Below are 27,449 nucleotides of genomic sequence, written 5' to 3' on the forward strand. Positions count from 1 at the left end.
TTTGAATTTGAGCAATTCTGATCCCAATTCCGGTTCTTCATTTACATTCCCGTTCGAAAGAATTCCAGATTATGATTGTTTTAGTGAGGTGGGTCAAAATTTTTTGCACGATTTAAATACAATGTGTCCAAATTATGAACATCCATTTTATTAGCAGCTTCAAATTACAAACCCAATAGCTTTAATATTTATTAGTTATTTTTCCAACTAAAACTTCAATATATGATTGTCAAAATAGTTATTTGCAACTGTTCGTCATGTCAAATGGATTATATGTGCAAGTTTTAACATGACTTCCCATTTTTAGCATGTAACCTTTTATTTTGAAGGGGGACACACCAGAACTCAGCATTTTGACACGAAAAATAACTTCACACATGACAGGTTAAAAAAAAAAGTGTAATGGGTGGAAACAAATGCTCTTGAAAATGTGATTCCTTTACCTACGCTGATGAGATACAAGGTTAGTGTTTGTGATACTGTGATTCCCCCCCCCCCCATTCAATGTCATGTAAAGTTGAGACTTTGACCTTTGGTGAGGTTAAGTTAAATGTTAAGTCTGTAATGTGACTCTTTCTACTTTCTTTCCAGTCTGGTAAAATAATTTGTATTTTGTTATTGTGGCTTTCATTGTCCCATTGGTTAGTTTGACGAGTAGAATAAATGCCAAACACCATCAGTGCAAGAAAGTCTGCAACCCACCTTTGATTTTATTACAGTAGCTGCCTCAATGTTGGCAGAGCGTACATATTTTATTGTTCGACTCAGCCAATTGACTTGACTGACAATCCCCATGGTGAAGGCTAAGGCTTGGAGTGGGAACGTGCGCATCAGGCCTTTGCACATCCTGACATGCTCAGAAGCTAGTTGTAAATAAACTACTTTATGGCTACCCGAACGTATCAAGCTACCATTAGCAGGTAAATAAGCTATGACTCATAGGTAGACGTTTCTCGACACTTTCTCATTACGATGAGAAAGTTACGCATTACAATGAGAAACATGTTTTTTTTTCTCCCCCCATCTCCTATTAGAGGCTCCGTAGTTTTGTAACTGAGATACGGTTAATTTTTTTTCCGACTGATGAAAACCCGCAAGTAGATTGGAGTATCCGAGTATCAGAAAGCGATGTGTTTCAATACGTGTCACGCTTGCTGTGGATGGAAGCGGAATGAATAAAACTAATCGCCTTAACAAAGGCAACGATGTCATGTTGCTCAACTTAGGAAGCCTTTTATATAACCCTTGCTGTCCCTCTCATCAATTGAAATCACAACCATTGTCACTCTACCAGTGTGTTTGTCACATTGAACTCAAATGTCACAATTAAATTGACACGGCTCAGAGGTTTTAGCAGTGTTTTACAATAAACAATGCAATTATGTATAGCAGATAATTCATTTCTTTCAAACACGACTATTACATGTGAAGTGAAGCATGGTCAAAAGACCACGCATCAATTCACCCTTTTTGCCACATCAGCCATGGTGTCAGGCTTCAATGGGAACCTTGAGAAGATTTTCACTGTGGGCAAATTCGTCAAACTTGAATAAGACCTGCTTCGTCTTTGTGTGAAATGCTGTAAGTTGGTTCTGGGCCAACTGCTCCCGATTTGTTTTCATTCAAGTAAACGGTATAAACAAGAAAACCTTGTTCAGGCAATGTTTTAAGAAACATTTAACCTTCTTACCTACATCAAATGTAAAATCAAAGATAATTATGAGTATCACAATGAGAGAATTAACAATAACTGCAACACAAATTGTCATATATTATTCCTATTCTTTTTCTTCTTATTATTATTATCTATTTAAAAAAGCAAAGAAAACAAGATTATGTGTGGTTGCTCATTTTTAGCTGGAAAACAATGTTGGTGCCTGAGTGTTAATTTGCTTCATATGCTGAAGCTTTTCTGTTGTACATTCTGTTCCGCTTATTATTATTATTATTATTATTATTGCCATGTTGGACTGAGCAACCAGGACACAGAGACAATACATCCACTGCATTCCTCTGTTACAAAAAGTTCTTCTTTTGGATTCTCTGACCATCAAATATCACAAATAATAAATAGAAAAAGAAAATCATTGTTGTAGAGTGAATAAATTTTAGTGACTTTACTGCCTCACAGTTCTGAGGGATTCAAATCCCAGTTTGCATGTTCTCTCCACGTCAGCGTGGGTTTTCTCCGAGCACTCCGGTTTCCTCCCACATCCCAAAAACATGCAACATTAAATGGACAGTCTAAATTGCCCCTCGGAGTGATCGTGAGTGTTATTGGTTGCTTGTTTCTATGTGGTCTGTTGCTCGCCTCCTGCCTGTTGACAGCTGGGATAGGCTCCAGCACTCATGGGCTCCCACAAGAACTCCTGCGACCCTTGTGAGGATAAGCGGGCCAGATAATGGCTGGATGGATGGATGGATGGATGGATGGATGGATGTGGGGCCAAATAATGGATGGACGGGTGTACTGAAGTATGCCAAGATATACTAAATGTCACGTCCCATCGGAAACGAGAGTAGGACCCAAATGCAGGAACTCGGAAGACGCAAGGTAGTTCAAGAAGAGACACGTTTATTATATGCAGAGGTAGGGGATCGAGCAGGCAGTCCGGTGCAGCAGCGGTAGTTCGGACGACGGGCGAAGCAGGAGTCGGCGCACCGGGGAACAATCAAAGCCGGCAGAAGTATCGAAGGAGTCAGGCTTACAAGGTTGGTCGGAGAACGGACGAAGGTCGGTACACACAGGTTCAATCAGGGATACCGGAGCAAACGAATGGGACATGAAGATCATACAAACTGGGGCCGGCCAGTTGTCATCGCGGTCATATAAATCCATAGCATAATTCAGGCTGCATGAGGCGCAGGTGTGCACCTTCCAATCAGCGCAACCGCGAACACCCGCCTAGCCCAGGCTGGAGCGGCAGGATCATGACACGAAAGTCCTTCCTGTCACCATGTACAATGGCAAGTTTTCGCGTGTCTTTCATATTTTTCACAAACTTTCTAATTTTCAGTGACCTTATTGGGGATAAATGCGGTACTGTGTTTTCTCATGTATAATATGCACCTCCAAAGTGGCCCTCAAAATTCTTGAAAACCCTTCCACCTATGTATAGTGTTTTGCTTTTATCCATATGATCAAAAAGTGAACTATTATCTGTATTTTTTTTTCTTTCAAATAATTATTCTGGGCTAGCATGGTGGAGCAGCCGTAGAGCACTGGCCTCACTGTTCTGAAAACCGGGGTTCAAATCCAGACCCCCCTTGTGTGGAGTTTGCATGTTCTCTCTGTGCCTGCGTGGGTTTTCATCGTCTACTCCGTTTCCCTATGTCAGGCCTGGGAAAATTACTGATCACAATCCATATCTTGTCAGTCTACAGCCTCTGACTGGCACTAGCGTAGTCAAATAAATAAAATGTCCAAAATATGGTGCTTTCATTTTGATGTGCATGTGTGGTGGTGTGCAAGGGAGCAAGACCTATGTCTCAAGTGTTGCTGACCCATCAATATTGTTGCAAAATTTAGTGACTTTCCCAACAACTATTTTTCCAAAAAGCAGCACAGCAGAGAGAGGAGCAAGACTTGCCCTGATAATGAATTTGTAACAGGTGACAGCTAAAATTACTGGGTGCTGAAAATGTCAGCACACCTAAAAGCTAGAAAACTTGATGCTCACTGTTGCTGTTTTCTTACCGTGCGTTTACATGTAATTTTACAATAGCTATTTTATTTTTACTGTTTTATACAAATTCATAAAATTAGCATTAAAAACATGGGGTAGCCGATCAATGTGCTGATCGAAGAACACTGTTATATCCTTGCAAGAGAAAAAACATTAGTGCATCTTCTTCTTCTTCTTCTTCTTTTCCTTTCGGCTTGTCCCGTTAGGGGCCGCCACAGCGTGTCATCTTTTGCCATCTTAGCCTATCTCCTGCATCTTCCTCTCTAACCCCAACTGCCCTCATGTCTTCCCTCACCACATCCATAAACCTTCTCTTTGGTCTTCCTCTCGCTCTTTTGCCTGGGAGCGCCATCCTCAGCATCCTTCTACCAATATACTCACTCTCTCGCCTCTGAACATGTCCAAACCATCGAAGTCTGCTCTCTCGAATCTTGTCTCCAAAACATCCAGCTTTGGCCGTCCCTCGAATGAGCTCATTTCTAATCCTATCCAACCTGGTCACTCCGAGCGAGAACCTCAACATCTTCATTTCTGCCACCTCCAGTTCAGCTTCCTGTTGTTTCTTCAGTGCCACCGTCTCTAATCCGTACATCATGTATACCACTGTTTTGTAAACTTTGCCCTTCATCCTAGCAGACACTCTTCTGTCACATAACACACCAGACACCTTTCGCCAGCTGTTCCAACCTGCTTGGACCCGTTTCTTCACTTCCTGACCACACTCTCCATTGCTCTGTATTGTTGACCCCAAGTATTTGAAGTCGTCCACCCTCGCTATCTCTTCTCCCTGTAGCCTCACTCTTCCCCCTCTACTTTTCTCATTCACGCACATATATTCTGTTTTACTTCGGCTAATCTTCATTCCTCTCCTTTCCAGTGCATGTCTCCATCTTTCCAATTGTTCCTCTGCATGCTCCCTGCTTTCACTGCATATGACAATATCATCTGCGAACATCATGGTCCAAGGGGATTCCAGTCTAACCTCATCTGTCAGCCTATCCGTTACCACTGCAAACAGGAAGGGGCTCAGAGCTGATCCCTGATGCAGTCCCACCTCCACCTTAAATTCCTCTGTCACACCTAAGGCACACCTCACCATTGTTCTGCTGCCATCATACATGTCCTGTACTATTTTAACATACTTCTCTGCCACACCAGACTTACGCATGCAGTACCACAGTTTTTTAGTACTCTGTCATAGGCTTTCTCTAGATCCACAAAGACACAATGTAGCTCCTTCTGACCTTCTCTGTACTTTTCCACGAGCATCCTCAAGGCAAATAATGCATCTGTGGTACTCTTTCTAGGCATGAAACCATACTGTTGCTCGCAGATACTTACTTCTGTCCTGAGTCTAGCCTCCACTACTCTTTCCCATAACTTCATTGTGTGGCTCATCAACTTTATTCCTCTATAGTTCCCACAGCTCTGAACATCCCCTTTGTTCTTAAAAATGGGAACTAGAACACTTTTCCTCCATTCTTCAGGCATCTTTTCGCCCGCTAGTATTCTGTTGAATAAGTTGGTCAAAAACTCCACAGCCATCTCTCCAAATTGCTTCCATACCTCTACCGGTATGTCATCAGGACCAACTGCCTTTCCATTTTTCATCCTTTGTAGTGCCTTTCTGACTTCCCCCTTAGTAATCATTTCCACTTCCTGGTCCTTCACTCTTGCCTCTTCAACTCTTCCTTCTCTCTCATTTTCTCATTCATCAACTTCTCAAAGTATTCTTTCCATCTATTTAGTACACTACCGGCACCAGTCAACACATTTCCATCTCTATCCTTAATCACCCTGACCTGCTGCACATCCTTCCCATCTCTATCCCTCTGTCTGGCCAACCTGTAGAGATCCTTTTCTCCTTCTTTCGTGTCCAACCTGGTGTACATGTCTTCATATGCCTCTTGTTTAGCCTTTGCCACCTCTACCTTTGCCCTACGTCGCATCTCGATGTACTCCTTTCGCCTCTCCTCAGTCCTCTCAGTATCCCACTTCTTCTTCGCTAATCTCTTTCCTTGTATGACTCCCTGTATTTTGGGGTTCCACCACCAAGTCTCCTTCTCCCCTTTCCTACCAGATGACACACCAAGTACTCTCCTGCCTGTCTCTCTGATCACCTTGGCTGTCGTCGTCCAGTCTTCCGGGAGCTTCGGTTGTCCATCGAGAGCCTGTCTCACCTCTTTCCGGAAAGGCCGCACAACATTCTTCCTTTCTCAGCTTCCACCACATGGTTCTCTGCTCTACCTTTGTCTTCTTAATCTTCCTACCCACCACCAGAATCATCCTACATACTACCATCCTATGCTGTCGAGCTACACTCTCCCCTACCACTACTTTACAGTCAGTAACCTCCTTCAGATTACATCGTCTGCACAAAATATAATCTACCTGCGTGGTTCTACCTCCGCTCTTGTAGGTCACTATATGTTCCTCCCTCTTCTGGAAATAAGTGTTCACTACAGCCATCTCCATCCTTTTTGCAAAGTCCACCACCATCTGCCCTTCAAAGTTCCTTTCATGGATACCGTACTTACCCATCACTTCTTCATCGCCCCTGTTTCCTTTACCAATATGTCCATTACAATCTGCACCAATCACAACTCTCTCGCTGTCTGGGATGCTCAGAACTACTTCATCTAGTTCTTCCAGAATTTCTCTTTCAACTCTAGGTCACATCCTACCTGTGGTGCATAGCCGCTAACCACATTATACATAACACCCTCAATTTCAAATTTTAGTCTCATCACTCGATCTGATACTCTTTTCACCTCCAAGACATTCTTAGCCAGCTCTTCCTTTAAAATAACCCCTACTCCATTTCTCTTCCCATCTACTCCGTGGTAGAATAATTTAAACCCTGCTCCCAAACTTCTAGCCTTACTACCTTTCCACCTGCTCTCTTGGATGCACACAGAATATCAACCTTTCTCCTAATCATCATGTCAACCAACTCCTGTGCTTTTCCTGTCATAGTCCCAACATTCAAAGTCCCTACACTCAGTTGTAGGCTCTGTGCATTCCTCTTTTTCTTCTGACACTGGATCCGGTTTCCTCCTCTTCTTTGTCTTCGACCCACAGTAGCTGAATTTCCACCAACGCCCTGCAGGTTAGCAGTGCCGGGGGCGGGCGTTGTTAACCCGGGCCACGACCGATCCGGTATGGGATTCTTTAGATGAACGCTCATATTTGTTTGGCACAGTTTTTACGCCGGATGCCCTTCCTGACGCCACCCTCTGCATTTATCCGGGCTTGGGACCGGCCTACAGATTGCACTGGTTTGTGCCCCCATAGGTAGTGCATCTGTTGTGTTTTTAACCATTGGCCAAACAAGTAAACAGTGCAAGACTTTGACGCTGATACAAAGTGAGGATGAGCATTTTTTTTTACATTAGTCAATGCTCAGTAATGAAGGACAGGGCAGAACAGTATATTATACTTTCAATCCGTCTACCAAAGACGCTGTGTCAATATTGATTATTAGACTGTGGAGGCGGGGCTCCTGAGGGCATGAATGCTCCCAACTTCAATACAATAAGCAAACAGATCTGGGGCAATGAAGGGAAAAAATGGAGGTGGTGCACTTCAGCACAGATCAAGTTCATAGCGTACCAACATTTCTGCTTCACTTTAAATGGCGGCCTAATTGTGAAATTTACCCCAATATTAATGAGCTTTTCCCGGTCGAGTCGCGGGGGAACTAGCTTCAGCAGTGATACCCAGACTTCCCCTCACCCGGCCATTTCTACCAGCTCTTCCGGAGGGATCCCGAGGCGTTCCCAAGCCAGGGGTCTCTTTCCGGTGGGACATGCCCGGAACACCTCACCAGGGAGGCGTCTGGCAGGCATCCGAATCAGATGCCCCAGCCACCTCATCTGGTTACTCTCAATGCGGAGGAGCAGCGGTTCGATATTGAGCCCCTCCCGGATGACCGAGCTTCTCACCCTCTCCCTAATGGCCCTGTCACACCATAACATTATGGTCAACGTTCTCTGAACATTTCAATCGTTGTATTTTTCAGAGTTCTCAAATGAGGATGACACATCTGGCATGTGATTAACGTGTGTCTAACGCACGAGGAGCGTGTAACAGCGACCAAATAAGATACCCCTAAAAACCATTAGCATGTACTAACGTGTCACTGGCGCACGACGAGCGATTTGTCAATGTTAGACGAGCGTGTTGAGCGTGTGACTAAACGGGTGAATAACGACAGAATAGTGTTTTGCTGGCGTGTAATTTTTACAGTGGAACGGGAACGAAAACGTTGGAAATTTCATACTCACTTCAGTTGTTGTCGTGAGTTTGAACAGTCAGCATCATGCTGCTTAGACGAAAAAAAGGTGGGGTGCGGACTTCAGCAACTAGCGCAGCAAGTAAGAATGCAAAGAATCGATTTATATACCCATATGCATGGGCGTTCGGGAAACGCACGAATGACGCTCAATGGACGCCAAAGGACGTTCGTTTGACTTTAGTTACACGATGTGTGCGCTAGGGGATTGTTCAGTGGTTGTTGACAGGTTGCCAGTGAATCGTTCACTGCAAAGCAAACGATTAAGTAACAACCAAGTAAAGATCGAGTTACGACTGACTAACGATACCCAAACGCGCGCAACGCTCAGCGAACCTTAGTAAAACGTTCCACGAACGTTCTTGAATGTTCTGCAGCGTTTAAAATTAAACATTGATAAACGCTGGTCTCGGTAAGAACTTTTGTGTATATTAAAAACTTTTTTTCCAGACCGGCGTTCTCCGCCGATTCCCAGCGATCATTGACGTTCACTAGCCTTCAAACATCGCTCTTCTGGAGCTATCCCGGCGACCATGGGCAACTACCAACGTTTCCTCAAACGCTATAGAAACTCATTTCGGCCGCCTGTATCCGGGATCTTGTTCTTTCGGTCACGACCCACAGCTCGTGCCCATACATGAGGGTGGGAACGTAGATTGACTGGTAAATCGAGAGCTTCGCCTTTCGACTCCCTCTTTACCACAACGGACCGATACGAAGTCCGCATCACTGCAGATGCTGCACCGATCCGTCAGTCGATCTCCCGTTCCATTCTTCCATCACTCGTGAACAAGACCTCAACATACTTGAACTCCTCCACTTGGGGAGTAAGTAAGTGTAAGTAGCAAGTAGTTCAAAAGCTCCTGAATGTATGAACTTGAGTGATGGTACTTAATATTCAACAGGCTAGTCCTAATAACATAGCAGCCTTCAGCTCACAGGTGGATAGCACTGGCATCATGAAAACACCATGAACAACGTCTTGATGGCATCCTACACATGGAGACAATTATTTTTGTCATTTTTGTCATTTACGATAATGGGAAACTCTTGTCGCGTCTCACCAGTGGAGCTGACTTTAGCCATCCTTGCCCCTTTGCAGGTGAAACAGTTTTTACATGATTGCCTCCAAAGCATTTCTGGTTGCTTTGTTTACAAATGACCTTTTCTCCGTCAGACCACATTCACTTATTACAAATGATCATCCACATCATCACGAGTTTTATTGAGATGTGGAAGCACCTCAGTGGGAGTAAACGTACTAATGGATTGGTCGTGGTGCCATGACGATGTTTAATGAGTGCAAATGAAAGCACATCACTGCCCTATGCTGTTAATGTTGCCATAACAACACCAAGAAAAAACCCTTGGTAAAAAATATTTCACAGTTCTCGTTTTATTGTGTCACATAAGTCTTTTGTTCATTTAGTCCTCGGGAGTCTTTGCAGTGGACACCCACAGAAGAATGAAGATTTGTGGGGTCTCGAGTCTCTTGGGAGGCCCTTCAAAACATTTGCACTGGAACCTTGTGAATATTTTACCAGAGTCATAAGCCCCGTGCCCTGCGAGTTGGGCGCTGCTTGTGATTGTGGTGCACACATCCATTAAAACTGATGAGCTATCGTGTGAAAGCAAGTCTGTGTCCACAACAAAGATGCATAACACCATTTTTTTAAGGTTTTGGAGCAGGCAAAATGTGGGCTGGCAAAATGAATGCTTGGGTGCGAGCCCTCCAAGCTTAACGAATGAGTTTCGCCACCCAGTATTAAGCAAAATATGATGACAAAGTGACTTCATAGGAAGGAGCTACATTGTGTCTTTGTAGACCTACAGTAAGCTTATGACAGAGTACCAAGAGAGGAACTGTTGTACTGCATGCAGTACAGCGGTGAGATCTGCCGTAGGTATGTCACAAAAATTTAAGGTGGATATGGGACTGCATCAGGGTTCCGCCCTGAGCCCCTTCCTGTTTGCAGTAGTAATGGATAGGCTGACCGACGAGGTTAGACTGGAATCCCCTTGGACCATGATGTTCGCAGATGATATTGTGATCTGCAGTGAAAGCAGGGAGCAGGCGGAGGAACAATTAGAAAGATGGAGACATGCACTGGAAAGGAGAGGAATGAAGATTAGTCGAAGTACAACAGAATATATGTGCATGAATGTGGGTGGCGGAGGAGGAAGAGTGAAGCTCCAGGGGGAAGAGATAGTCAGGGTGGACGACTTCAAATAGTTGGGGTCAACAATACTTAGCAATGGAGAGTGTGGTAAGGAAGTGAAGAAACGGGTCCAAGCGGGATGGAACAGTGGGCAGAAGGTGTCTGGTGTTCTATGTGACAGAAGAGTGTCTGCTAGGATGAAGGGCAAAGTCTAAACAACAGTGGTGAGGCCGGCCATGATGTGCGGGTTAGAGATGATGGCACTGAAGAGAGAAAAAAAAGCAGAACAGGAGGTAGCAGAAATGAAGATGCTGAGGTTCTCGCTTTGAGTGAGCAGGTTGAATAGGATTAGAAATGAACTCAATAGAGGGACAGCCAAAGTTGGATGTTTTGGAGACAAAGTTAGAGAGAGCAGACTTCGATGGTTTGGACATGTCCAGAGGCGAGAGAGTGAGTATATTGGTAGAAGGGTGTTGAGAATGGAAGCTGCCAGGCATAAGAGCGAGAGGAAGACCAGAGAAAAGGATGATGGATGTGGTGAGGGAGGACATGAGGACAGTGGGGTTTAGAGAGGAAGATGCAGGAGATAGGCTAAGATGGCAAAAGATGACACGCTGTTGCGACCCCTAACGGGACAAGCCGAAAGGAAAAGAAAAAGAAGATGGGAAGTAACATACAAATATATAATAATCCAACAAAGCACAGTTATAGTACTGTATTCTCTCGGCTTTGTGGAAATTGGAATTGCTGTATTCTGGCGTCATTAGTCAACTTTACTGAACTCTACAACTTTAGTCCATAGTCAGGTTAACCAAAGGGTTCACACTCTTCTATTTGTATTGTATTTTTTTAAATCAGAAGGTGTGGCTTATATACCGGTGCTATTTTTTTTTTTAAAGAATTGTAAATATTTGCTCAGTGGCATATTCATACACAGCTGTCATGTACTTCTAGAGAGCCCTGACCTCATAGTTCATTCTGTTTTCATTAACAATCGCACGTTTTCATGTCACTGGTTTGCAGTGTGTGTGTGTGTGTGTGTGTGTGTGTGTGTGTGTGTGTGCAGTCTGAGTCCTGCTGGAAGCTCCTGCGAGCCGGACACCATGTGGGAGATTGGGCTTATCCTGCCAGCGAGCCCTCCGGTGCTGTAGTGGGCCGCATCAGTGTGGTGCTGCGGGCCCTCGTTAACATTATTGACAGGTGGTGCATGAAGCCAGTTGTCCTTGTGAGGACCCTGAAGGCAACTTTTCAAACTAAACTTAAAGTCCAAAAAGTCAATGAATGCTTTTCTTTTTTTTTTGCTCCACTGTAATAACCTGGAGAGCTGTTACAGATGGAGGCAATCTTAAAAGTAAAGGGGAAACAACTTGTCAAAATTGTCATCATGGAGCAAATACAATATATATATATATATATATATATATATATATATATATAAATATATATATATATATATATGTTTGCCAGGGGAGTTCTAAGACCATGTTGTTTTCACTTCTCTTTCTCTTATAATGAAAGAGGTCAATAGCATCTCCAAATGAGGTCCACTTTTTTATGCCCGAAAATATTTTCTTGTTCCTTTCTGGGTCCAAGATGGGGACTCGTGTTTTAAAGGACACCGACAATTTTCACCATCGATGTACTGTATACACTGAACAGTCGTGTGGTTTTTCTCTGATGTGTGAGGAGCATGATGTTGCCTTCAGAAACTTGGGAAATGACCCCGTGTTCACAATTCAGATTTTATAGTCTTGACTATTTTGGTTGAAATGACTCTGTTTTGGGCCAGCGGCACTGTCTTTTGTATATGAACCACTTCTACTGTTCAGATTTGGTTTTTGTGAGGGTTCCAAATTATACTTACCAATTACCGTTACCTGTTGGTTGTAAAGAAGTCCATCCATTTGTTATCCAAGCCGCTTATCCTCACAAGGGTCAGGGGAATGCCGGAGCCTATCCCAGCTAACTGCAAGCCAAAAGCGGAGTACTTCCTGAACTGGTTGCCAGTCAGTCGCAAGGCAGATATCAACACCATCACTGAGTGGGAATTGATCCCACGCTGCCTGCACCAAAGGCAGCCGTGTGTGCCACGACACCATCAGTGACTGCTTCTGTAAAGAAGTTGTAAGCGCAAATTAAAGATGATACTTTAGGAGTTTATTGCCATTGCAACTTCCTCCAACTGCTTCAACGTGGAATTTGCATATATTTAGGCAGACAACTCTGTCTTTTGAATCCATCTTGAGGAACTTTGTGTCATTTAAATGCTTCTCTGTAAACAACCATGAACTAATGACACCCGGAATGTCATTTAGTAGTTTCAGAAATCCACCCATCCATCCATTTTCTTAGCCGCTTATCCTCACGAGGGTTACGGAAGTGATGGGGCCTATCCCATCTGTCAACGCGCAGCGGGCAAGGTATACCCTGAATTGGTTTCCAGTCAATCGTATGGCACATCGAAACAAACAGCCACACTCGCAATCACACCTAGGGGCAATTTAGAGTGTCCAATTAATGTTGCATGTTTTTGGGATGTGGGAGGAAACCGGAGTCCCCGGAGAAGACCCATGCAGGCACAGGGAGAACATGTAAACTCCACACAGGTGGGCCCGGGATTGAACCCCGGACCTCAGAACTGTGAGACCAGCACTTTACAGCTGCTCCACTGTGCTGTCTGTTTCAGAAATCGACCGAGGCCAAATAATTCTAACCATCTGCTGCACTTGCCCAAATGTTGACAGTTGCTTGAATTCTGGTATCCTCGCAGTAGTGCCCCCCCCATCCTCACACCTCCCCAACTGTTGGACCCGGTTGGTCAGTGCCCCCCCAGTTGGTACCAATGCAAGTGGACTGTAATTGCATAAAGAAAGATGTTCTGTTTTTTTTTTTTCCATTATCCGGCAAACTAACCAACTGACATGACATTCATCCGTTTTCTGTAAGGCTTGTTAAGCCAGTCAGAACAAATCATAACCAGAACATCTTAATTGGAGCAACAAAGTCTCAGTGTACTGTATTCAGCATTCAGCTGTCTTGTCTCACAAGTGACTCACAGCTAAATGTCTGGGGGAAAGAAAACTCACCGCACAAACGATAAATCCTCGACAAGCGCAGCCCATCTGACTGACAATCCATATGTTTGCACTCCGGGGGTGGGGTGGGGTTGGGTGTGGGTGTGGGGGGCTTCTTGCATCTGTCATCATGTCCAGGTGAAAACATGGAGAGTAAAAAAAAAAAAAAAATGAAAAAAGACAGAAGCATTCTGTCAGATGACGCACACATTTTCCATGGTGGCCTGTGCTCAAATCCAGATCCTCAAGGTGGGGTGGGGGTGGGGCGGGGTGGGGTGGGGGGTGAGATTTACTGTCCAAATACACATCCAGATGTTTACTAGTTCTTTTTTTTTTTTGGCAGGTAACTTCGAACAGATTGTGCCTCCTTAGTGCTGACGCATGGCTGCTGACATAGGGAAAGATTCCCTACTGGATATCCTCCAACACCTGGTGGGGTCCAAGGATGGAAGGGGTTCATTTTAAGGTACCATTCTTCTACTCCATCTTTTTGCATTGATCTTGCAAATAAGCCTTAATCGTGAACACATGCTTCTGGGATGACAGCGTGTTGTCTGTGATGAAAAATGTGTTGAAAGTTGAAATTTGAGCTGGATCAGCTTGGCCAGTCGACAAAACTTTAGCAACAGAAAGTTGAAGGTGAGAGGAAAATTATGCCTTGGAGTGCATCAAATAAGAAATAACCCTGTCGCGAGTTACCTTTGTAGGAGCTCATCAGATGTGACTGCTTAGCACACCTGCCTCACAGTTCTGAGGAATCGAATTGGCCTTATCCTGTGTGGAGTTTGCATCTACTCCATGTGCCTGTGTGGATTTCCGCTTCGCATTTCCTCCCACGTAGCAAAAACGTGCATGGCAGGTTAATTGAAGACACACATTTTTCATTCTCTTATCCACTTGTATCTATATTCAAAACCATCAGCAGAAAATGGCAAACTCTGCTCCTTACGGTAATATACTACGACTGGACAAGTGCTGCTCTAGTGTAAGAAAGCACTCCCAGGTCAACCATGGATGTCAGTAGAAAGCATTGATATCATGTTTATTCATCTGTCCATTTTATTAGCTGCTTATCCTCACAAGGGGCGCAGGAGTCCTGGAGCCTATCCCCGCCACCAACGTGCAAGAGGCGGGGTGCACCCTGAAATGGTTGCCAGCCAACTGCAGGGCATTAATAACTTGTTTTTCAGTGAATTGTATCATAAAATGCTCCACACCACAAATACTGCGTTTACAATCCAAGATTGACAAGAATTGTTTCAAAGTAACGTCTTGATAGTATTCACCCTTTGTCCAATTAAATCAATCGGGATCATGGTTAACTACTCAGTCCACTAGGTCAACTTGTTTGATGGAAAAATTGAGATATTTCACATAAAGCAGAAATACAGAGACACAAGTGAATGATTATTTTAAGAGATTCATTACATAGTTCTATTGTTTGTTTTATTAGACTGACATACAGGTAGCCATAACAACCACATTGTGGTTCCCAAATAAAGAACTTAGTGTGATTTGCTATCACTTAACATTTTGTGACATTGGACAAAAAACTTCGAAACTTGACCTACCATGCACGAAGTCTGTCTGAATATGGAAACTCGCTATTCTTTTTCTTTTAAACTCCATTTCTAAATTGAGTCAAAGTCTGGCTCAAGACTGCATCTGAGGGACCGTAGTAGATAGGAGGGTCTTATGGTCACGTCGCCGTCCACGTTGATCCACTGGGGACCGGAACAAGAAAATAAAACCTGGACCGCCAAAAGTGTTTGGCTTTCCAAAATGGGAACAATTCAGGCTTTATTTTTACTGCTTATCAGTCAAGATATTTGAGGGTTGATCGGCGTGAATTAATTTGTCTCAGGCACAATCGAATCAGTTTTTAAATAATGCGGCTCGTGAGAGGCAGTCATACCGTCTGGCTTCAGCGATCAGCCAAAGGTCAGCTGGCATCGCTTTTAAAATGCTGCACAATGCTACACTTTTTCATGCATTTGTCAGCATTAAATGAAGCTTCCTTGAACCGGACAAGTCTAAGCTCGGATATTTTGTCACCGGGGTGAGACGATCATTTGTCACGCTCAAAGGTATATTTTCTAGTATCCAGTATGTTTTATATACAGTGTGTTGAAGGACGCTTTTATTTCCTCCGCGTGTTCGTTTAATTTCGTTGTAGTGAGAATGTTGGTTATCCAAATGCAGGCTGGACACGATGAACAGTTTCTTTGAAGTTTTTACTTAGAGAATATTCTCGGCAGTTATGAGTTACAGACAATGGCTGTTGGAGCTCACAAGTGCAAAGGTAGAGAGAGAGCACACATCTTCTATCTTGTCTTCATGCCGAACCATGGGCAGTATCTAACCTTTTGCACAACATTGGGTCCTTCTACTTAGACAAAGGCAATGCATTACTTTCTCATTAGTTTCGAGTATACAATTCAGCAAGGTTAGCCTACGTGCAGAGATGCACGATATCACTCAAGGACACATCTGACCACAGAGCAGAGCTCCACTGAGGACATGAGGAAGTTATGCAGTCATGACTAAATATGGGCTAAGACACACTTCGAGTGCCTTGTGAAAATATTTGGCCCCGTTCAACTTTTCAACCTTTCGCCACATTTCAGGCTTCAAACATAAAGATATAATTTTTTTGGGGGGTCAAGAATCAACAACAAGTGGGACACAATCGTGAAGTGGAATGAAATTTATTGGATACTTCAAACTTTTTTTGAACAAATAAAAACCTGAAAAGTGGCGCGTGCAATGTTATTCAGCCCCTTTGCATTAATAATTTGTAGCGCCACCTTTTGCTGGAATTACAGCTGCAAGTCGCTTGGGGTGTGTCTCTATCAGTTTTGCACATCGAGAGACTGAAATTCTTTCCCATTCTTCCTTGCAAAACAGCTGGAGCTCAGTGAGGTTGGATGGAGAGCGTTTGTGGACAGCACTCTTCAGCTCTGCCCACAGATTCTCCATTGGATTCAGGTCTGGACTTTGACTTGGCCATTCTAACAATTGGATGCGTTTATTTGTGAACCATTCCATTGTAGATCTGGATTTATGTTTTGGATCATTGTCCAGTTGGAAGATAAATCTCCATCCCAGTCTGAGGTCTTTTGCAGACTCCAACAGGTTTTCTTCTAGAATGGTGCCGTATTTGGCTCCATTCATCTTCCCATCAATTTGAACCACCTTCCCTGGCCCAAACCGTGAGGCTGCCACCACCATGTTTGACAGTGGAGATGATGTGTTCAGGGTGGTGAACTGTGCTGCTTTTACGCCAAACATATCGTTTTGCATTGTGGCCAAAAGGTTCGATATTGGTTTCATCTGACCAGAGCACCTTCTTCCACATGGTTTGTGTGGCTTGTGGCAACTAAACGAGACATTTTACTTTCATAAGGCACTGTATATAGTATAGTATAGTATAGTATAGCATAGTATAGCATAGTATAGTAGAGTATAGCTTAAACTTCAGCGAAAATGAAATAAAACACCAATCAATATGATGCATTGTTTTAATTCATTTCATTTACTCTATTCATCTTCCTTTCATACACAATACGCTTTCAAATCCAAAAGACAAATTAATGGTTCATAGTGAGATCTTCCCACAACTGAGCACAGTGCATATTGGATTTGAGGACCACTTGAAAGTTGAAGATAATTAACCGCCGTGTAAGGGAAAATTAGATAAAGCCATTTGTTTGTCGTCACCATTATAAAAAAAAAATCAAGTGGAGGTAGACTGTGAATTAATGTAAAATTAATGAACAAGAGTCATCACTACGTGAGTTCCTTGAGTAGATTGATGAAGTTTTTTCGTTATAGTCACATTCACTGTAGCCCTCACTAGTTTAAACATCATCCATCTCACTTAGACACACAGCAAAAAGACATCACCTTTATCACCAGGCCGAGCACAAGAATTCTGAATTATTTATTCTGTTCAGTTGTGCTACTGCAAAGATCCCCAGCTTTGGACTGTATTTTGTACAATCTGCCGTATGGTGGAGGACTAATTCAAATAATCCTCTTTACCAATCACAACCCACAAACATTTACAAGGCGGTACTAGTAAGTAGAGGCATGATTGATTAAACGATGGTGGGAAAGTGTGACTGTCAGGTTGTAATTATTGTTGATATCCAAATTTCTGGCCGCTTGCTAATAATGTACGTGAAAAACATAGTAGTAACGGGTGATAGACTGTAGAGTAGAAGCCCGCTATTTGTGTGGGATAAAGACCTGGCCTAAGGGTGAATAGTGATAATCATTAAAAAGTAATAGCATCATTCTATTATTATTATTATTATTAATAAGAGTAGTAGTCATAGTAATTCTTGTCTTGCAGCACAACATTGCAACCTCTGTTTTATGCCAATGTAATGGGGCTGTTTTATATTTTAATTAGAAAACAACACTTTATTTTGTTATGTACTCTTGTAGCATTATTATTTTAAAAATCATCTTTCATGTTTTTATGTACAGCACTTGGTTACAGCTGTGGTTGTCAAAATGCTATGTTATTATAAAATTGAGCTGCGCGTTAGCTAAATTATTACGAGGCATTTGAGTTATGAAAAGCATTTTTTTCTAAAAAGAAAGGAAAACATAAACAGTGGTGTGGGTGACAGAATTCACTTGGCAGCGATTGGATTTGCATCAAAATTCATGTTTGGCAATTCAACTCAAGAACAGTGTTTGTTCATCTTGAACAGGGTTGGCAACCTTTTCTTCTCAAAGAGCCATTTGGTTCCCAAATAATAATCATAAAAAAAAGGACTCGGAGCCACAACCTTCCGTCTTCCGAGCCACTTATCCTCACAGGAGTGCTGGAGCCTCTCCCAGCTAACTTCAGGCAAAAGGGGCACTACACCCTGAATTGGTCGCCAGTCAATTGCAGGGCACATGTCGACACCATCACCATCGACACCTGCGGGAAGATCGCTCATTGTTTGTTGACGAGAGCTTCGTGGGTTCCAAATGACAGGTTGGTGTGTATACAGCTGCTACTAAAAAAAAAAAAAAGAAGAAGTTTGAGGGGGACCACATAATCCGTCTCTCATAACGTAACAAAAGATCTGCGTACGTATGACAGGGGTGTTATATGTGTCGATGTGCGCGTCGGACGGCTTCCGCGTCGGGCTCGCCGGCTAAGGCTGCCGCTTCGGCCTTGCCGCTTCCCGTCGTGCCTCGTAGACGAGCACACCATGGATGGGCTGGCTCATACATACTGTCTGGGAGTGTGTTGTCAGTTAGAAGTGGTCCGCATATCATCTAAATATGGCTCGAAACAATAGGATAATATTGCCCCGGACACTTCACTCACTTGTGAGATGTTCTCTTCTTCAAAAGGAGCTTCCGTGTCTGAAGGGGCATGTTTGTCTCCCATAGTAGGTGCCGCAGCGTGTTTTCAATGGCGAATGTCCGGGGTGACGTCACGGACAGTAGATACAGTCAATATGGCGACCACTTGGATGTCCAATGACACTTCCGTAACTGCGCGTGGATGACGCGCTCTCTGGTCATATTTATTTTTTCGTTTAGAAATTGAAGTGAATAATGTTGTATGTAAATTTCATTTCTGTATCTATTTTAGAATGTTTATAGGGATGACACTTGACATTTAAAAAGCACTTAAACTACAATAGCATACAATACAAATAGCACTAAAAAGAACCCTGCACATATTATTGAAGTTGACATCGAAAAATTGGTTTCTGTGTGTGTAAGGAAGGCTGGATCTCCAATTGCAGATCAGCAAGAGATGTAAATTATGGGATTGGTAAGAAAATGACTGACGATCAGACGGTGTGTTTGTATGTTGCAATTCACAGATCAGAAATGACGCCCAGCTGCTGGGAAACGTAATCAAACCTTGTCGACAGAAAATTGAACAGTAACAGCTTTATAAACTTTATACTATATACAGTGAAGAAAATAAGTATTTGAACACCCTGCTATATTGCAAGTTCTCCTACTTAGAAATCATGGAGGGGTCTGAAAGTTTAATCGTAGGTGCATGTCCACTGTGAGAGAGATCATCTAAAATAAAAAATCCAGAAATCACAATGTATGATTTTTTAATGATCTATTTGTATGATACAGCTGCAAATAAATATTTGAACACCTGTCTATCAGCTAGAATTCTGACCCTCAAAGACCTCTTAGTCCGCCTTTAATAGTCCACCTCCACTCCATGTATTATCCTGAATCAGATGCACCTGTGTGAGGTCGTGAGCTGCATAAAGACACCTGTCCACCCCATACAATCAGTAAGAATCAAACATGTAACATGGCCAAGACCAAAGACCTGTCCAGAGACACCAGAGACAAAATTGTACAACGCCACACGGCTGGAAAGGGCTATGGAGAAATTGCCAAGCAGCTTGGTGGAAAAAAGTCCACTGCCATACGATTGACTGGAGCAATCATTAGAAAATGGAAGAAGCGAAACATTACGGTCAATCTCAATCAGGGTGGAGCCCCATACAAGTTATCACATCGTGAGGTCTCAATGATCCTTAGAAAGGTGAAGAATCAGCCCAGGACTACACGACAGGACTTGGTCAATGACATGAAAAGAGCTGGGACCACCGTTTGAAAAGTGACTGTTGGTAATACACTAAGACGTCATGGTTTGAAATCATGCATAACACGGAAGGTTCCTCTGGTTAAACCAGCACATGTCAAGGCCCATCTTATGTGTGCCAATGACCATTTGGATGATACAGAGGGGTCATGGGAGAAAATTTTGTGGTCCGATGAGACCAAAACCAAAACAGAACTTTTTTAATTCCACTAACCGTGTTTGGAGGAAGGCGAATGGTGAGTTCCATCCCAAGAACACCATCCCTACTGTGAAGCATGGGGGTGTTTTTCTCCACATGGGACAGGACGACTGCACTGTATTAAGGAGAGGATGACCGCGGCCATGTATTGTGAGATTTTGGGGAACAACCTCTTTCCCTCAGTCACAGCATTGAAGATGGGTTGTGGCTGGGTCTTTCAACACGACAATGACCCGAAGCACACAGCCATTAAAACCAAGGAGTGGCTCCGTAAGAAGCATATCAAGGTTCTAGCGTGGCTTCGCCAGTCTCCAGCCCTAAACCCAATAGAAAATGTTTGGAGGGAGCTGAAACTCCGTGTTTTTCAGCGACGGTCCAGAAACCTGTCTGATCTAGAGAAGATCTGTGTGGAGCAGTGGGTCAAAATCCCTCCTGCAGTGTGTGCAAACTTGGTGAACAGTTACAGGAAACGTTTGACGTCTGTAATTGCAAACAAAGCTGTATCACACAAATAAATCATTAAAAAGAATCATACATTGTGATTTTTCTTTTTAGATTATCTCTCTCACAGTGGACATGCACATATGATGAAAATTATAGACCCCTCCATAATTTCTAAGTGGGAGAACTTGCAATATAGCAGGGTGGTCAAATATTTATGTTCTTCACTGTATGTGCCACATCCGTACATCAGTGTTTAGAAGCAAAGATCCAGAAAAAAAAAAGTCAGAGGCTCAGTTAGTCTTTTTCTTCTTTTCTTGTGCTTCTTAGTGTGATGGATGCATGCTGACGGGCCTCCTGACCCCTATTTGATGGATGGACACACTTCACAGTGCAATAATCCAGTGTTTCCGTGCACATGCATGATCCCAACAGTTTGTCATTGACAGGGTTCCCATTTCAGCCCCCCGCTGTCTTAATTGTTTGCTTCTTTAATTAATCGACTCACTCTCCCTCAGACTTGCAAATAAACATAGTTGCAAAACAAAAATCTCACAGGACAGACTGAAATGTGGGTTGTTTTCTGAATTTGGAGGCATATTTTCGACAGGATTTTGGTTTGAAATCCGAATTGATTTTTAGCGAATCACCGACTGTCATATTGGGTAAGGTTGTTTGAGCTAAAAGATTACCGTGTTTGCCTGCCATCTTGGTCTCTCAGCTTTTTCTCTTTGCAAGGATTTGCTTGATGTGCGTCATTGCACCAGTAATGAATCACTCATACATCTTGTCATTGTTCTTATCAATATTCAGGCATCCCATCAAACACCTCCTGCAGTCGTGTCGGTGCTTGACCAGCCTCACTTCTCACCAACCTGTTTAGTTTCTTTGTGATGGAAGAAAAATATTTTGACAGACATCCAACGTATTGCCAGTGCTGTGCCAGGTGCAAGAGTCTACTTGCTAACTTTGATACCTGAGGAGAATGTCAAGTGACATCCGAACAAGAAGCCAGTTAATTTTGAATGACATCTGACACAAGCTGCTTCAAAACAATGTTCAGCAGAACTTGTGTTGAAAGGCAGTAGCAACGCAGAACTAGGAGGGCTTGTCCTTCCTGCCGAGGCCTGATCATCTTTGTGCACTCGTCAGCTTCTGTTAGCGTCCAGAGTTTGTTTGGGTCGTCAGAGGCGTTGCTTTGGGCGACGTGTTACTTCATTTTTATTTTTTATTTTTCTTCTTGTAGCAGTGGGGCTAAAACAGCACTGGCTGCTTTGTACAGGAACACGGCTGAATCATTTTCTTACCAGCATTGATTCACTGATGCCGTCAGATGATTTGGCGATTAGTTTTCTTTATTTTCCTTTCTTTCTTTTTTCATTTAGACAGAAACTTCTCACAAATGATCAACGGATTTAGCCGATATGAGATGGAAGAGTTGGGTGTTGATGTAACATTTTTAGATCGTACCCCTTAATGTTCTGACTGAGATACCAAAGTTAGATAAACTTGTCATTATAACAAGATGACAAACTTGTCTTCCCATTTTTTTTTTAAATTAATGCTTTATGTTTCTCATACTCAAAAGAAACGCCAAGTTTGAACTGAAAGCTATTTAGATTTGTTTTAGTTATTTGTATTTGTGCTTGAAATAGCCTCACTGGAAATGTTTGTTGAGAAGAAAATGCCGTTTCTTACTACCTCCTACCTCATGGTTTATTTATTCTTATTTGCCTACTTGCCTCACTTGAAATGTTTGGACATGGGAAAATGCGGTTTTCTGCGATATGCGCAATGCGAATGAAATAATATTATTGAGTATAAAAAAAGAGGAAACCAATTTTCATTTCATTATTAATTGAAATTTCTCATTTTCTCTTATGCATTCATAATTGAGCTTTAATATATTGTATCCAAATACTTAATTATTTTGGTGGCACAGTGAATAACTGGTTAGCAGATCTGCCCTCACGGTTCTGAGGAACCGCGTTCAAATCCCTGTCAGGAGTTTACATATTCTCTCACTGGCTGTGTGGATTTTTTTCCAGCTACTCTGGTTTCCTCCCCAAAACAAGTATACAAGGATTAATGAATCAAATCAATTGCCCATAGCTGCTGGCATAGGCTCCAGCCCCCTGTGAGCCTCGTGAGGATAAGTGGTCCAGAAAATGAATGAATGAATGCCTTGATAATTTCATAGAAATCTCACTAGGATACTTGATTACGAATTGCAGCGCTACTGGATGCAAATTGTAATTCGTGACAGGTCTGTTTAATGGTCAAAAATAAAGTGAGACAAAGTAAGTCTTAGCGTGTTGTATAATTTGTTATACAATAACAGGAGGCATAGCGAACGGTTTTGAAGGGGGCAAAAGGAAACCCCTCCCACTAAAACCTTTTAGAAAATTGGATTTTTAAAGGACCTGGAAAATGTCTTTCGTTTCCATACCTTTTCCAAGTTTTTCATGTCCATGTGAAGGATGGGAATAGGAAAAAAGGGAAACGGTTTGGTTCCGATTCAATGGTCATTCTGTCAAGACACATCGCGAATGAATATTTAGAGGGTGAATCTGACCCTTATCTTTACTTTATGTTTGTATAAAGTACAAATTTCAGAGTGTGAATTTTGTCATTGAAAAAGTACAATTACATATTTTGTTTTTTGGTGGGGGATTTGGACAGATTATTGGCATTTCTATTCATTTCATTGGGGAAAATGATTTGGGTTACAAAACTTTTGGGTCACAAAACGGAACAAATGAAACTCGTACCTCACATCAGCACTATGTTTTGTTGTCAGATTGATATGGTAAATGTCACTTTGGAAGCTTCCAAAATGTACTGTACAACCATCTGCCTCCCATTTTTTTCTGCGAATTGGATGATATTTCTCCACGGAGAACAGACATTGTATGTGTCAATGTTGCTTGCGAAAGCACGAGGCCCTTTAAAACAGGAACAAAAAGGGGCAAATCTTAGCGTAAAGGTGAGTTCAGTTTTGATTGGTGGGTTACATAATAGTTGTCTACAACCGTAGACTTCTCAGTTATAAAAGCATTCTCTCATCTATTGACCTGTGAGGTCTACACTAAAAGGAATCATGTTGTACGACAAGGCAAGGTCACCAGTCTGGCACTGTGAAATTTGTTGTAACATTGGTGGGAAACAGGAGGAAAACACTCATCTCCTCCTGGCTTCACATTCTGCCAACCAGAATCCATTTATAAGATTGGCATGCAGATGAATCTTAATGTCATTTGTTGCCGTGGTACTGGCACTTCCATAATGTGTTGCTAAGAGCTTGTGGCCGTTCCACAAATGTGTGTGACATGATGCAGGATCAAGCCTGCAGAAACTTAATGGGTAAAGACGGCTACCATGATGGCACCTCATACTAACCCCCGTGCCTCCCCCAACCCTTTAAATGTGGACACTGCATGGAGCTCTCCATCACTGTGAGTGAGTGTGGCCAGGTCCCGGGCAGACACCGTGAAATGGGTATGCCTCTGGATCATGGAGCAGACCGCTCAGCCTGCGCTGCCCAGAGCTGCTCCATTTACCACGGCCCATTAGCATGATGACGCGCCGTGTGCCCGCCATTCATTCATCCCACAGCGCAGAGGGTGTCTGACCACGCTTAAGTTCGAGGCGCTCGCTCTCCGAGCTCGGCAACGTGGACGCTAATGGCCTTGGCCCCTGTGGGCTGGTAATGACTACGAGTCGGGCAAGACATGAAGGATTGATAGTTCTGATTAGATGTGCCTTCTCGGAGAATGCGATGCTTTGGCTTATTGATTTGCTTTGAGTATGATATTAATCTTGGCACCAACCACATATTGTTATCTTAAGGAGTTCAGGAGTAGACTTTTTTGCTTTTAATTGATAGGTCACATATTTGATATTAAAAACAATATTGCTGTGTTATTATGAGTCTGCTTAGATCAATAAGGTAACCTTTTCACAAGCACAGCATTAACGCTTGTGAAACATAGTGCATTGTGTGCACATAAGCTACAGTACATGCGTTGCGTGGGTGTGTGCCTTAATGTAAAGGTCACTAAGGCTGTCATCTCTGTGATTTATTACCCAGCCAGGGGGGCCCAGTGAGCCGCCGGGATGCGACTCTGCGGCCACAGGAGTCACGGCACGCAGCCACATCGCATCAACAAGCGACGCTGCTACCCTGATTTGCTTCGCTGATGCTAGCTGACACATGACTTTGTCTTTGAGACTTGACTGTTGGAAAGCTTGCAGGTCAAGTACAACAGCAAAGTGCTCACGTGAAAATTGATTAAAACCCATGACAGGAAAGTGAGGAAGGCGTATTCCTGCCACGTCATGGGCGTCACCAGGCCTCTCTTACTGGGGCACGAGCCCCAGTGTGAATGAGCTGAGCCCCGGTATTTGACGCGGACTGTGCTAGAGTTAATTGAAGACTCCAAATGGTCCATAGGTGTGAATGTGAGTGCAAAGGGTTGTTTGGTTATATGTGCTCTGTCATTGGCTGGTGACCAGTTCAGGGTGTACCCTGCCTCTCGCATGAAGATAGCTCTGACCATAGTGATGATAAGAGGTATGAAAAATGGATGCAGCCTGTCTTGGACAGGTGAATCCAACTCGCATGTCAGGCTCCTGTCCCTTCATCACTTTAATATGCAGTATGTTCGCGTTAAGATAATGGAGAAACCAACTGACTGTTTGTTTTCATGTGCTTGACTAACCCAGCATTAGCTGTTAGCTTGTAGAAGCAATTGTCAAAGCTATCTTGACGAGGAAGTCAGGACAAACTGTTCAAATCACTCATGAATACGTTCACTGCATAGTACGTCACTCCTTGCGCAAACAAATCACTTACCATACAAGTTCATAGTGGACTTGCACACGGATCACTCATAGCAGAACAGTTCACTTCTTACGTACAAGTATATCGCTCCTGAGCAGATCGCGAACGAAGAAGTTTAACGATAAACACAAGACAGAAAAGGGCAGGACGCCATCTGGGAAAATGAGCGAGGCAGTGCTACTGACAAGTGGTGCGGTGGGATTCTAAACAGAACCTTCAGTATGAGTTGATGTTAGTATAACCTGTGTTGTTGATCGTGATCCCGGCACAAGGAATTCATACCTATAGTGTGTCTATCCAAATTATTAGTGAATGAACATCATATCACATACATGCTATTCAAGAGGTGTACAGACCTGCTGAGATGACAAATTGAGGAAGGGTATCAAACTCTTGGTCCTTCTCCATATTCCTCCTCCTTGACCTCAGCGCCACCTATGACATGATGGCGCACTCCATCCTGCTTCACAGTCTACAGTATCCTCATCAACATAATTGGTCCAGCTCTCTGCTCATTCACATCCTATCTCACCAACCGATTTTAATATATCTCCATAAACATCTGCACATCCTGCGCAATCACAATAACGCACAGAGTCCCTCAAGACTCGGTGCTTGATCCTCTCCTGTTCATTGTCTACAAGTTACCCCATGGACACATCACTCGCCACCATAGACTTCAGTTTCCCTGCAGTGCCGTCGGCATGCAACTCGATCAACAAAAACAATGCTGTGACAGTTTCTGCCTCTCTGCAATAAAATCAGGGATGACCACCAACCTCTTCAAATTTAATGGGAATAAATATGAACATATCATCAGTCCAATATTGTGTTTCCAGTCTTGCTCATAGTTAGTCCATTTGTGTCTTTGTTTGAGAGACATGTGGTTTGATCATCCATGCATCCATTTTCTTAGCCGCTTATCCTCACAAGGGTCGTGGGAAATGCTGGAGCCTATCCCAGCTGTCAACGGGCAGGAGGTGGGGTACACCCTGAACTGGTTGCCAGCCAATTGCAGGGCACGTCAACACAAACAGTCACCCTCACAATCACACCTACGGGCGATTTAGAGTGTCCAATTACATGCATGTAGCATGTTTTTGGGATGTGGGAGGTAACCCGAGTGCCCGGAGAAAACCCACGCAGGCATGGGGAGAACATGCAAACTCCACACAAGTGGGTCCGGGATTGAACCCGGGACCTCAGAATTGTGAGGCCAATGCTTTACCAGTTGATCCACCGTGCTGCTGGTTTGATCATTATTCAACATTTTTCTTTCCATAGTGCTTGACAAGAAACAACACTGTGTAATACTTTTTATTAATTTTTTGAGCTATTTTAGCAGTCATCATAGTGCATTAGATATGATGCTTCAGCTCTGTACTGCAGGGTTCTGTGTTAGGTCCTCTTTTATTGACCATTTATTTGAGTGATCTTGATCACGATATGTCAAATACAAAACTCCATATTTGTGGATATTATAACATTTTCTTCTGCTGTGCAGCATATGATGCACAAGCTGTTGAAAATTTGAAAAAAACAATTGGGGGGAATATTTATTCAAAATACGCGTAATGAACTCAAAACTTGTTAGAAATACAAATAAGGCCAAGCTTGTGATTAAAAAAAAAAAAAAAAAAATTCCAAAGCAAAAACCAGACAAAATGTTTTGTATTCTCAACTGAAAGGAGATTGGGGTTTTACGGTGTTTTAAATACCTGGGTATACAGACAGATTGACGACTCCATAAATTTTAAATCGCAAAACTGGGTTTTTATTTTATTATTTTTATTTTTGTAAAAAAAACCCAGCTTGTCGCAGGCTCATTCACTGGTGCACTTTTATTGAAAAAGCAACTCTTGGTCAGATTCTCCCACTTCTGTGTGTTTTTATCAGGCAGAAAAATACTACAGAGAATTTATGGCATTCACAAGATCTCTTTACGCTCTCTCTTCCAAAAGCTCGAAAATAAATTGTGAGAAGCGCTTTCGTCTGGAAATTGTTGCAGAATGACTTAAAGATAAAGGAACCGGTGTGCTTAAATGTTTTTAAATCCATGATGAAAGAAATGGAACAAGTTTCAATGTAATGTCGATATTTTAGGTGAGCTGCTTGAACAATGGATTCATGAGTATTACTCATTGATGTTTAAAAT

The 27,449-nt window shown here is 42.9% G+C and overlaps 1 protein-coding gene across 3 annotated transcripts in view; it reads left to right on the forward strand.

The window, feature by feature from the left end:
• The first annotated feature begins 359 nt into the window (after nucleotides 1–359).
• plxna2 (plexin A2) overlaps nucleotides 360–27,449 on the forward strand; it is a 339,402-nt gene continuing 312,312 nt past the window's right edge. For all 3 annotated transcript variants that reach the window (XM_061839724.1, XM_061839739.1, XM_061839732.1), the window contains exons 1-2: nucleotides 360–463; nucleotides 13,557–13,679. The gene's annotated coding sequence lies outside the window, so the exon portion shown is untranslated. The remainder of the gene's footprint in view (nucleotides 464–13,556; nucleotides 13,680–27,449) is intronic.

This window comes from Syngnathoides biaculeatus, chromosome 2, assembly GCF_019802595.1.
Source record: "Syngnathoides biaculeatus isolate LvHL_M chromosome 2, ASM1980259v1, whole genome shotgun sequence".
In the NCBI taxonomy this organism is placed as follows: domain Eukaryota; kingdom Metazoa; phylum Chordata; class Actinopteri; order Syngnathiformes; family Syngnathidae; genus Syngnathoides; species Syngnathoides biaculeatus.